We start from the raw sequence: 11,114 nt of genomic DNA, 5'->3' as shown, positions 1-11,114 counted from the left end.
GGTGAGAGCCTGGACCAGGCAGTGGCCCTGGGTGGGCAGGAGGGAGCTGGCAGGAAGTGCTGAGGAGTCAAAGCTGCTCACCTGAGGACTGAAGGGGTGCGGGGGGGAGGGGCAGCCAGGATCCTGAGGTCGTTCTCCAGTGGTTGGAGGGTGCCGCCAGCTGGGCAGGGAAGTGGCCTGAAGGAAAAGCAGTGGGTCTGGTTTGCGATTCCGTTTTGCTGGTGTTTGTGGCATGTCTGCTGTGTGCCAGGGGGTGTGGTGGGCTCTCGGGACCCGTGTGACACACCAAGTGGTGCAATTTTCACCTGATGAGTACACCGAGCAGACAGGTGGGGGTTCCAAGTTCGGAAATGCCACTCAGTGAAACGGGAAGGGAAGATGTCCACGGAGATGTGGCAGGGCCCACGGGCCCCCAGGAGGGAGCCTGCGCATGCTGGGGAACCGGCCCCGCCCTGTGGTTTCCCCAGTCGGGCATAGGAGCCCATAGGTTTGATTCATTCAGGGCTGGAACTGAAGTGAAGAAGATTCAGGACCAGGAGGCTGAAAAGTGAAGACAGCGATGAGCGAGGAAGAAGGGATGGCCTGTGGGATCCGGGCTGGCGGGGAGAAGTGAGAGGAGGACGGGCCACAGGTCTGAGGCGCAGGGGCACTGAGGTGTCTGAGAACCACTCGGGTTCTCCTCGTAGACAGCAGCCGTGCCTGGGGAGTCGTCCTGCAGGGGCGAGACTCAGAAATACGCCGTGAGGTCAAACCGCCTCCTCCTGGAACATGCGCGCACCTTTCGGTCAAGACCGCGTTTGTGCCATTGTGGCCTCTGAGAAGGGGGGGCAGCAGGCCCCTGGTCCTCCTCTCTCCTCGGCAACAGCATAGGGGGGAGTCTAAGAAAGCACTCCTGGGGTGGGGCGCTGTGCACAGAGGGCCCTGAGCTGCTTGGGGTGGTCCTGCTGTCGACGGGCGCTGTTTTCAGCACAGGGCTCTGCCTCGACGTGGGCCTGCTGTCTAGAGGACTGAGACTTTTGCAGCAGCGAGGGCCCAGCGTGACCCAGTCCCCAGACAGCACATCAACCTTCGTACCCAGGAAGGGAGGGGGCTGCACGCGCCCCTCGAGCTGCCCACCCTCGCCCTCCAAAGCCGCTGGTCTAACAGCCTTCTCAGGAGAGTGCACTGGTGTGCAAAGCAGGGTCGTGTTTTTCTAAATGAGTGATCTGAGAACTGGTATCCGTCTAAAATTAGCCTGTGAAAAGATAAGCTTTAATACGTGTCATTAGGTGGAATGGCAAGGAATCGAGAGTGAAAACTGCCGTTTTTTATGATCTTTGTGCAAATAAGGCTCTTACATAAAAGGGCACTGTGACTTTTCAGCTGCTTTGACAGTGGTGTCCTCTGGAGCCCTGGCCCACTGCACCCTGCAGGGAGCTCCAGCAGGAGGCCCGGGCTGGCAGAGACCAGCCTGTCCTGTGCAGTCACGAGCGATCTTGTCAGTACAGGTCAGCTGGTTAATAAGGGTGACCGTAGCCCACCGTCAGCCACTCCATACCCTGCCCAGAGTTCCGGGCTTTCTCCCAGGCTGGGTCTGGTCAGGCGTCTTGGCTCCTGGCACTGGCTCTCAGGTGCTGTCGCTCTGAGCTCTCCGCTGTGATCTCACCCGGGTGACATATATAGCCTGGTACCTGGTTAGCAGGAATAGCGCAGCACGGTTTCCCGCATCCAGCATCTTTGATCGTTCCCGTCAAGGGCTGCTGAGCTCCTGTGTGTGCTTGAGGGTGGGTGACTGTACCACCCCAATGGCAGGAGTGGCCAGGCACCCACTAATGCTTCAATACGTGCTGAGGGTTTCTCTTCAGGCCCGTCGCGTTCATCTCGGTGCAGGCATCAGGATTCCTAGGTCCAGCGACCAGGAGGTGGCGTAGTGGTTAAGGCGCTGGATTCCCACATGACCTTCTGTGCTTCGAGTCCCAGACCCAGTGGTGTGAAAATCATGTCAGGCCCGTGTGTGTGTGTGTGTGTGTGTGTGTGTGTGTGTGTCCAAAATCCCAAGAGGAAAATGGAAGAGAAGGGATTGCGGTGTGGCCACTGACCCCTCCCCTCCAGGGTAATTTCTCACTTTCTCTCTCTTTGCCTCTGTTTCTCTCCAGCAAGCACACATGTCCTATGGCAAAACCTAAAAAAAATAATAATAAAAAAAGTAAAAATAAAAAATTTTAAAACAAAGAAAAGATTTCTAGCTCTGCATTCTTTTTCCAACTGAGAGATGTAATCCATTGCTAGGTCGTGGAATCAACTTACTAGGTGTTGATGAGAATCGAACCAAATCAAACAGAATAGAATGTAGAGTACAACTCCTTTGGTAAAGATATTTTGTGAAAACTTTGTTTCAGTTTACACATGTGCCTACTAGACTGTAACTTAGAAAGTCTTCATTTCCACTAGCAATGGTCCAGAAAGCTTGAAATCACAGCTCCAGATGAACCGTCTCTAATGAATGAACTCCTTGGACAGGATTGAGGATATTTTCCTCATGTCTGTGTTTCCTTGCCTCTTAGCAGAATGTGGCATATATTAGATGCTCAGTAGTTACTTGTGGACAGGAAGAAGGAAGGGAGGAGAGAGGAGGGGGCGGAGGGAGAGGAATACAGCAGCTGGGCAGGTCTGCTGTGGTGGGCCTGAGGGCTGGCACAGCACCGCTGGGACTCCTCTGTATGCCCCCATATTTTCTCAGGAGCTCATCAACCGTTTCTCTTCGCCTCCCTTTTCAAAGCCTCTTCCTAGAGCTAGCCCGTGGCATGGTGGTTAAGGCGGCTACATCCCACATGGCTGACTGCCCGGTTCCAGTCTCAGACTCAGCAGCTTTGAGAAACGTGTCAGGTACTTGTGCATGCGTGCCCAAAATCCCGAGAAGAGAATGGAGGAGGGAACCAGCAGTTAGCGTAATGGCTATGTTGCTGGACTCCCACGTAGTTGACCGCGGTTCACGTCCCGGACCCGGTGGCTTAAAACTCACGCCGGGCACGTGTGCGTGCGTGCCCAAGATCCCGAGAGGAGAATGGAGGAGAAGGGATTGCGGCGTGACCATCCCCCCTGGGGGGTGATTTCTTGCTTTCTGTCTCTATGTCTCTCTCTGTCTGGCGAGCGCACGTGCCCTACAGTGAAAATCTCTCCAAAAAAAAAAAAAAAAAGAGAGAGTGGAGGAGAAGGGATTGCAGGGTGGCCAGCACACCCTAAGGGTGCTGTCTCACTTTCCCTCTCTCTCTCTCTCTCTCTCTCTCTCAGTGAGCACACATGCCCCATAGCAAAATTCAGAAACAAACAAGCGAACAAAACTTCTTTCTGAATGATCTGGAAAGTGAGTCAAGAAAGTCTCCCAAACGATGGATAGAGGGGACCAGCTCCAACCCCAAAAGCCAGAGTTCAGAAAGAGGAGTATCTTCAGGAGGAAGGGGGTGTCTGAGAACTTGGCTCCCCCTAAGAAATGCTTTTCTGAATCTGCACTCAGGAGACCTGACTGGGTGACACAGCCTGTTGGTCTCCCATGGCCACAGTAAAAAATGTCCTCAAACCCAGTGGCTTGAAGCAACTTTTATTCTCTTACAGTTCTGGGGGCCGGAAGTCCAAAACGGGTGGTATTGGGCTAAACTCAAGATGCCAGTAGGCTGCCTGCTGTGGAGGCTCTCAGGAGCTGTCTCCTTGTCTCTTGCTGCTTCTGGAGGTGAGGGGTGTCTGTATCCTTGACTCATGGCCACTTTTGTTTCCCAAGCCGGCAACAGCCAGCGAGCCCGTCTCCTGCTGCTCTGATTCTCCCTTCCAATCTCCGCCCTTTCACTTTAAAAACCTTCGTGATTACATTGGGCTCACTGAGGTAACCTGGGGTGATCTCCGTTTCTTTTCTTTCGTTCTTTTTAAAATTTTTAAAAATTGTTTTCAGAGAGGTTTTTGCTATAGGGCGCGTATGCTTGCCAGACAGACAGAGAGACAGAAAGTGAGAAATCACCCCCCAGGGGGCATGGCCATGTCGCAGTCCCTTCTCCTCCATTCTCCTCTTGGGATCTTGGGCACACATGCACACGCACCCAGCGTGAGTTTAAGCCACCTGGTCTGGGATTTGAACCGCAGTTGACTACATGGGAGTCCAGCGACATACCCATTATGCCAACTGCCAACTGCTAGTCCCTCTTTTTTTCTTTTTAAGTTTTTGTTACAGGATGCATGTGCTCACCAAAGAGAGAGAGAGAGAGAGAGAGAGAGAGAGAGAGAGAGAGAGAGAAACCCTGGCAGGATGGCAACACTACAGTCCCTTTTTTTGGAGAGGTTTTCGCTATAGGGTGCGTGCGCTCGCCAGACAGACAGAGAGAGACAGAGAGACAGAAAGCGAGAAATCATCACCCAGGGGGGATGGCCACGCCGCAATCCCTTCTCCTCCATTCTCCTCTCAGGATCTTGGGCACATATGCACATGCGACCGGCGTGAGTTTATGCCACCAGGTCCGGGACTCGAACCACGGGAATTCAGTGACATAGCCATTATGCTAACTGCTGGTCCCTACAGTCCCTTCTCATCCATTCTCCACTTTGGATTTTGGGCACACATGCACAGTGTGATTTCAAGCCACTTGGTCGGGGACTCAATTAGACCATGTGGAATCCAGCACCCTTAACCTGCTTACCACCCACTGGCCCTGACCTTATTTTATTGTTAACTGATTAGAATCTTCGTTTCATCTCAATCTTGATGCCCATTTGCCATGTCACCTAGGGCATTCACAGGTTCCAGAGGTTAGGATGTGGACTTCTCTGTGGGGCCATTATTCTGCTCACCACACCTGGCTTATCTGACGATAGCCAATCACTGTCCCTACCAAGGCCTCTGTATTACTGTAGAGTGCAGGTGGCCGAGCACGTGAGCTGTGAGCATCTCATGGAGGTGACGGATAGTTCTTTTCCTGCAGGGCGGGGCACCGTCCGGGGAAGGCTGCCCTGACCACCTGGCCGGGTGAGCGGTGCGGCCGGGTGAGCGGTGCAGCCTGGTGGCAGCGTGCTCTCGTCTCATACCGTCCCAGAGCGGTTGTGTTGCCGATCTGCTCGGCGGAGTTGTCTGTAAATAGCATCTGTCTTCCTCTGCTCACCTACTCCCATCTGCCAGAGAATACGTGGAACCGGGGGGACAGAGGGAATATGACTGTGGGTGGTCGTAACCGGGCACCTACACACAACTCTGTGCAGTGTTATTGGAATTGAATAACACAACCCCCTTTTGAAATGGATCCCTTTTTGTTTGTTTGTTTGTTTCCTATTTAAAAATGATCAGGACTCAGAGATGCTTATAATTCATCCAGACGGATCTGGGTTCGAGCCCTAAAGTTCTTCTCCAGAAACCATGCACATTGAAGTGTTCACGGTCAGGGTCCTAGTTCTGGATAAGAAACTTTCCTTGTTGGGTTGACCACGCACTTTCAGCCCCACCGCCCCCGCCCTCCAGGGATGACAGTTCTGGGCCCTCCATCCTGTCTGCAAATGTGCGTGGGGCTGCTGTGGCCAGGAATTCTGCTTGGTGACCTCGATCTCTGGGGCGGGGGCAGCAGGGCAGCTGTCTGCGTTGTCCAGCAGGGGACAGTAGGGGTTGTGCGGGAGTCTCCTACCTGGGGACATTTCCTCAATTCCTTAGGGAATTTGCTTTGAACCAGGAGTCAAAACAAGTTACCCAACGTTTTCCCTCAGTCGTTTCCAAGAAATGTTGCCTTATTTTTTTCCCCGCGAGACCCTGGGACACACTGGGGAAGTAGATGGCAACTGAAGTCAGGGGACGCACGAGTCAGCCTCGTAGTGGGTGGTGGTGGTGGGGGTGGGGTTGTGCAGACGCTCTTGTGCGGTTTCTTTATGCTTCTGGTGAAATGGGTGTAAACGCAGCTTGAAGCTTCATATGCTGCGTCTATTTGAGTTTTTAAAAATAAATGGGAAATATTCCTGGCACGAAGGAGAAAGAATCTTGTCTTACTCATCTTAGCATCTCAAGTACCTGACGGAATAGGTGCTCACTGAGTGCGTGGGGGGAACGATCATCTTGTTCTTTCCTTTATTAACGGACTGGCCTTTGAGTCAGAGCCCGCGTGGGCTCAGGGAGGCGGGGCAGAGCCCTGACTTCAGGACGTCTCAGCTGCATGGAAGGTGCAGAGCTGTGCAAGTGTACGAGTCAGCCGAGATCTGCCTGCAGCATCGCTTTTCCTGAGCAGTTTGTTTTCTTGGTCTGGTAGCTTTCCAATAGGAGGCGGTTTCTTGGATAATTTCCATTGTAATTTAATTTAAAATTTGACTTCCTGCACTAAAGCATAAAAGGTGTTAAGACCGCTTAGAGGCAGACCTGGTTTGTACTAGAAATCTACTTAGAGCTGTTGCCACCGGATTTTATGAATGGCGAACTGTGTTCAGGACACTTATCCGGTGGACACGAGTCACCTGTTTGAGCCTATGGTGACCACTGAAGAAATCCCGACCAGAGTGGCAGGACAAGCAGCTTCCCCGTGCTTCTGGAACTTGCTGTGTACTGTTGACATTTAAACATGTGCAGTTTAGGGGACCGTTTTTATGTTTTTGAGTCCAGATGGCTGTTCCAAAAGGAGCACCGCCCTGCTGATCAAGTGGGAAGTGAAGAAGCGAGTTTCCTCCTGCGTTCAAATCTGCCGAGCCCTGCAGCTGCGCGTCGGCTTCGCGGCCCAGCCTCTGCGCCCAGGGCACCGTGCTGTCTAACAGAGATTTTCTCAACAGCTCATGGTCACTTTTCTTTGAAAACCTTGTCACGTGCTTTAGCAGATGGCAAGCTTGCATTTGGGCATGAAATCTAGCGCACTGCTGGCACGATCACTCTGTTTCTTGAGACATATTTGGACAATAGCAAGGATTTATAATTGAATTAAGTTGGCTCTCCTAACTAATTATTTTAATTCTGATGATGTGGCCACAAGTTGGCAGGCTAAATACCGCTGTCTTTTCTGATATTGAACGAGGGGCAGTTTTCTCTGAATAATTGTAGCTCCCTCCTAGATAAAGCTCTTCTTTTGCTTAAATGCAGAAACCCATAGGTGTTCCCTAAATAAAAGAAGGAAAGGAGTGAGACAGAAGTGACAAAGACGAGAGCCTGCAGGCCCTGTGAGACTAGCCTGGGATGCGGTGTTCAGGAATAGCTGTCGCCTGCGGCCTCCTGGGCAAGTCCCGTAACCTCCACAGGACGATTATGTCCCAGTTACAATGGGAGGAGTCGGCCTGGTGACCTCCAGGTCTCTTCAGTTCTAAAAATTCTACGATTGCGTGACTGTGATACTCTGAAGGGCTGGATTTGGTGCCAGCGGCCAGGGCAGGCAGGAGCGTGTGCACGTGCACCCGGATGCACCCGCTCATGGTCCAAAGCACAGCTGGTGGTCTTTATTGGCCTTGACAAGTGTCCTTTTTAATAGAGACATTAACAAACTGGAATGTGACATGTGCTGTGGGGCTAAGGATTGCTGCGCTATCTTCCAGTTGGCTGGCTCACGCCTTTCTGAGCACTGGCTTGGGGGCCAAGGAAACAGCGGTGCCTAGGAGCGAGATCGCCACTGTCCACGTGCTCTGCTCCTGGCCATTGTACCCATACGTGGCTTAGCCAAGTGTCTGCATCATGTCAGCCCATGCGATGCCAGAGACAATGCCTCAGCATGTGGTTTGTGACACTCTGAAACTACATGCTATACTCTGAAACTACAGTCCCAAGATCACGTGCCTCCAACAACAAAATGAGAAAAGAATAACGATACTAGGCCTGCTCTTGTACACTGCTGAAAATCTGAAAGAGAGAGAGAAAAGCCAGCATATAAAATATTTATAAATTGGGACCGGCAGTTGGCATAATGGCTATGTTGCTGGACTCCCACGTAGTTGACCTCAGATTGAGACCTGGGCCCGGTGGCTTAAACTCACCCCGGGTGCATGTGCGTGCGTGCCCAAGATCCCAAGAGGAGAATGGAGGAGAAGGGATTGTGGCGTGGCTATTCCCCCGGGGGGTGATTTCTTGCTTTCTGTCTCTCTGTCTCCCTCTGTCTTTCTGGCGAGCACAAGTGCCCTATAGCAAAAACCTCTCAAAAAAAGAATAAAATATTTATAAATTACATATTTAGATGCGATCATTCCATTGCCATTATAGTTCAGGGTCACTGGGCTATTCTAATATTTGAATTGGACAAAGGCCAGGCAAGTGCGAAGCTGGGGCCTGGCTAATTCCTCTGTCGGGGCCCTGCCAGGTGGCCAAGAGCACCCTTGGGAGCTGAGAGTTCAGGCCACCAGGAAGGGTATTCCATGTCGGCCCCCATTGTGGCTAGAGCGACCCCGCATTCTGCTTTGTTCCCTTCCTTAAGTTCCCGTGAGGACCTTATCAGATGTAACCATTTCAGCCAGGTGGTCACTTTCCACTGGTGCCTAGGTGCCCTTAAACATTTCATTTATGTCATTGGAAACACAATTTCGTGAATCATTGAGGCCACAGTAAGAGCTTCAGCAGGGCTTTCTTTTAGTATCCTTCAGGCACTTTCAGAGTGGATCTTCTGCCACAGTTACACTCAGTTTATCAAGTGTCTGTCGGTGTGACGGGCCACTTGGAGGCTGACACCCGACCAGCTTTGCAGAACAGGAAGTCAGGTTCAGAAGGAGTGTGTGCAGCCTCTCCGTCCCTCCAGCGACCACGGAGCTATTTGATGAATGAAACTGGACCTCCTCCATGAGGAGAATCCTCGCGTGACACACTCGTAACAGCTTGGCTGGTTGGCTGTGGTCTGGGGAGGGGGCCTGCTCGGGGTTTCCCTTCCAGGTGGCCAGCAAGGCTTTAGAGAATGAGCTTCCGGGCTTCTCCCCGGCAGGCTCACAGAGACATGCACGAATTGCTCCCACCGTCACTGCGACAGGACTCCTGTCATCGTGCTTGTAGAAGATTGTTTTCGCACCAGAAGCAGTTGCCACCTCAGGCCCTCGGGGGTTCTTTGCATGTGTTTATTCCACTTCATATTCAAGCCAATCCGAGACATCACCAGGCGAATGAGGTAAGGCTAGGACTTACGCCGCAGGGTCTGGCCTTCTAATCAGGGGGGTTCTGTGAGTATGTGAGTCTGGGAAGATGGCAAGCACAAGGGGAGCACCACAGCAAGGAGATGTGAGTGAGAGGGGAGAAGGGTGCTCAGAGCCTTCCCGGAGTCCATGATGCTAGGCAGACCTTGAAGAAAGGCTTGGACGTGCGTAGACAGAGGTGCTTCTCGATCAGTGGCTGACTCACCTTAGCCTGCAAGCTCAGCAGGGCAGGGGTCTCCTTCCCTCCCGCAGTCCCTTCTTAGTGTCCCAAGGGCCTGCAGTGGCAGAGAGTCTGTGCATGGTGCGTGTGTGTTTCTTGTGTCTGGGGGCTGGTGGACGCATGGGTTCCCTCAGGCAGAGGGAATGGCGTGGGCGTGAAGAGTCAGGCCAGGGTGTCATCTGTTTTGACTGGCCACTTGGGCAAGGAAGAGGCCAGACAAGTACGTCGAAGTCACACAGCAGGAGGCTTCGGGATGCCAGGCCGTGGTGTCTATGGAGAGGCCAGTTCTCAGATCCTGCCAGGCTTAGCTGTGGGACCTTGGGACCTTGGATGAATTACTTCTATTGTTTCTGGTCCTCCATTTCTTTCTGATTTGTGGAAGGGGATAGTGAGGATACAGAGGGTGTGAGGTTGTTTGGAAGATGACGTAACACACGACCCGTGAAGTGCTTCCCCAAGTCGACACGCTGGCGCACAGTGACGGCCTGCTGACTCAGCCTCAGGTCACCGGACAGCGGGTAAGGGCTGCGGTCTGGTGGAACCGCTGTGATGGGGCTGGGCTTTCTGATCTTTTTTTTTTTTTTAACTTGCTAGAGGGCACATACTTTTGCAGGAGCGAGACAGAAAGAAAGTGCCCCCCCCCCCCCCCCCGTGGTATGCCACGACCCTTTTCCTCCACTTCTCTCTCTCTCTCTGGGAGTTTGGGCACACATGCATTCATGCCTAGTATGATTTTCAAGCTGCTGGGTCATGTGGGATCCAGATGCCCTAACCACCATGCTGGGGGCTGGCCCGGGGCTGGGCTTTTAGGTCAGTTCATTGGGCAGGAGCAAGATGGTGTGGAGTGGATGCATGGACCCCACAGGGGATATGAAGCAGGCGCTGCAGGGATGGTCTCAAGTGTGACAGTTAAGCTCTGTGCAGAGGAAGCTGGATCCTGCGTGGCTAGCCAGGGTTTGAGTCCTGGCCCTGGAGGCTTGAAAAACATGGCAGGCATAGGCTCGCATGCCCTCCTGATGAAATCGAGACATGGAGGAAAAAAGGATGTGTGAGCAGACCCCATGCAGGGTGCTCTCTTGCACACACTCTAGTACATACACACGTACGTTCCTCTGACATTTAACAATAAACACATTTTAAAAATAAATAAGTAGACTAAAGTGGCACTTAATCATCCTACAATAGGAACAAAAAAAGAAAACAGGTACTGGAGTAGCCCAGGTGAGAAGTAATGAGGCTCACCGGGGGAGCGCGGGCAGTGTAATGGAGGTGCAGGTGTCAGGGGCCCTGCAGAGGTTGGCAAGACATGCCTCCAATGAAGGGGAGGGAGACAAGTGTGACCCTGAGTCCCCAAGGTGGTAACGAAGCTGTTTGTGGAAAGAGGGAAGCTAGACATTGGCTTTGGGAGGAGAACGAGCTCAGTTCAGGTCCTGTTGACTGCATGGTGCCGATGGGATTCCCAGGTGTGGAGGTTCCAGAGTTAGAAGACGTCATCTTGAAGCCCTGGAGGGAGGTTGAGGAGAGAGTCAGCAGGACGGTATGTGCACAGAGCCACCTGGAGAGGGTACAGGAGTGTTCCGAGGAAGATGGAGGGGAAAGGTTGGGGACTGGGACTGTCCCAGTGAAGGAGGCCTTCACTTGTGGGACAAGGGCTGTGATCATGGATGTGACATGGTGACAACTGGTCCTACCCTTAGGTCTTGGGTCTGCCCTCTGGCCTTAGGCCTGCCCTCTGACCACGGGTCTTCTCAGTATAGCTCAGGCCTTTCTCATTATCATGTGGCCCCAAGGAGGGCTGATGAGCCAGGGCCCTGTG

At 52.7% G+C, this 11,114-nt stretch overlaps 1 protein-coding gene across 2 annotated transcripts in view; it reads left to right on the top strand.

Annotated features, from left to right (window-relative positions):
- Positions 1-11,114, top strand: part of ZDHHC14 (zDHHC palmitoyltransferase 14) — a 308,739-nt gene that overhangs the window by 46,812 nt on the left and 250,813 nt on the right. The gene's annotated exons all lie outside the window — the stretch shown is intronic.

This window comes from Tupaia chinensis, unplaced genomic scaffold (genome assembly GCF_000334495.1).
Source record: "Tupaia chinensis unplaced genomic scaffold, TupChi_1.0 Scaffold000468_1, whole genome shotgun sequence".
Taxonomy (NCBI): Eukaryota; Metazoa; Chordata; class Mammalia; order Scandentia; family Tupaiidae; genus Tupaia; species Tupaia belangeri.
The sequence above is the reverse complement of the archived record's forward strand: the minus strand, read 5'-3'. Positions and strand labels throughout refer to the sequence as shown.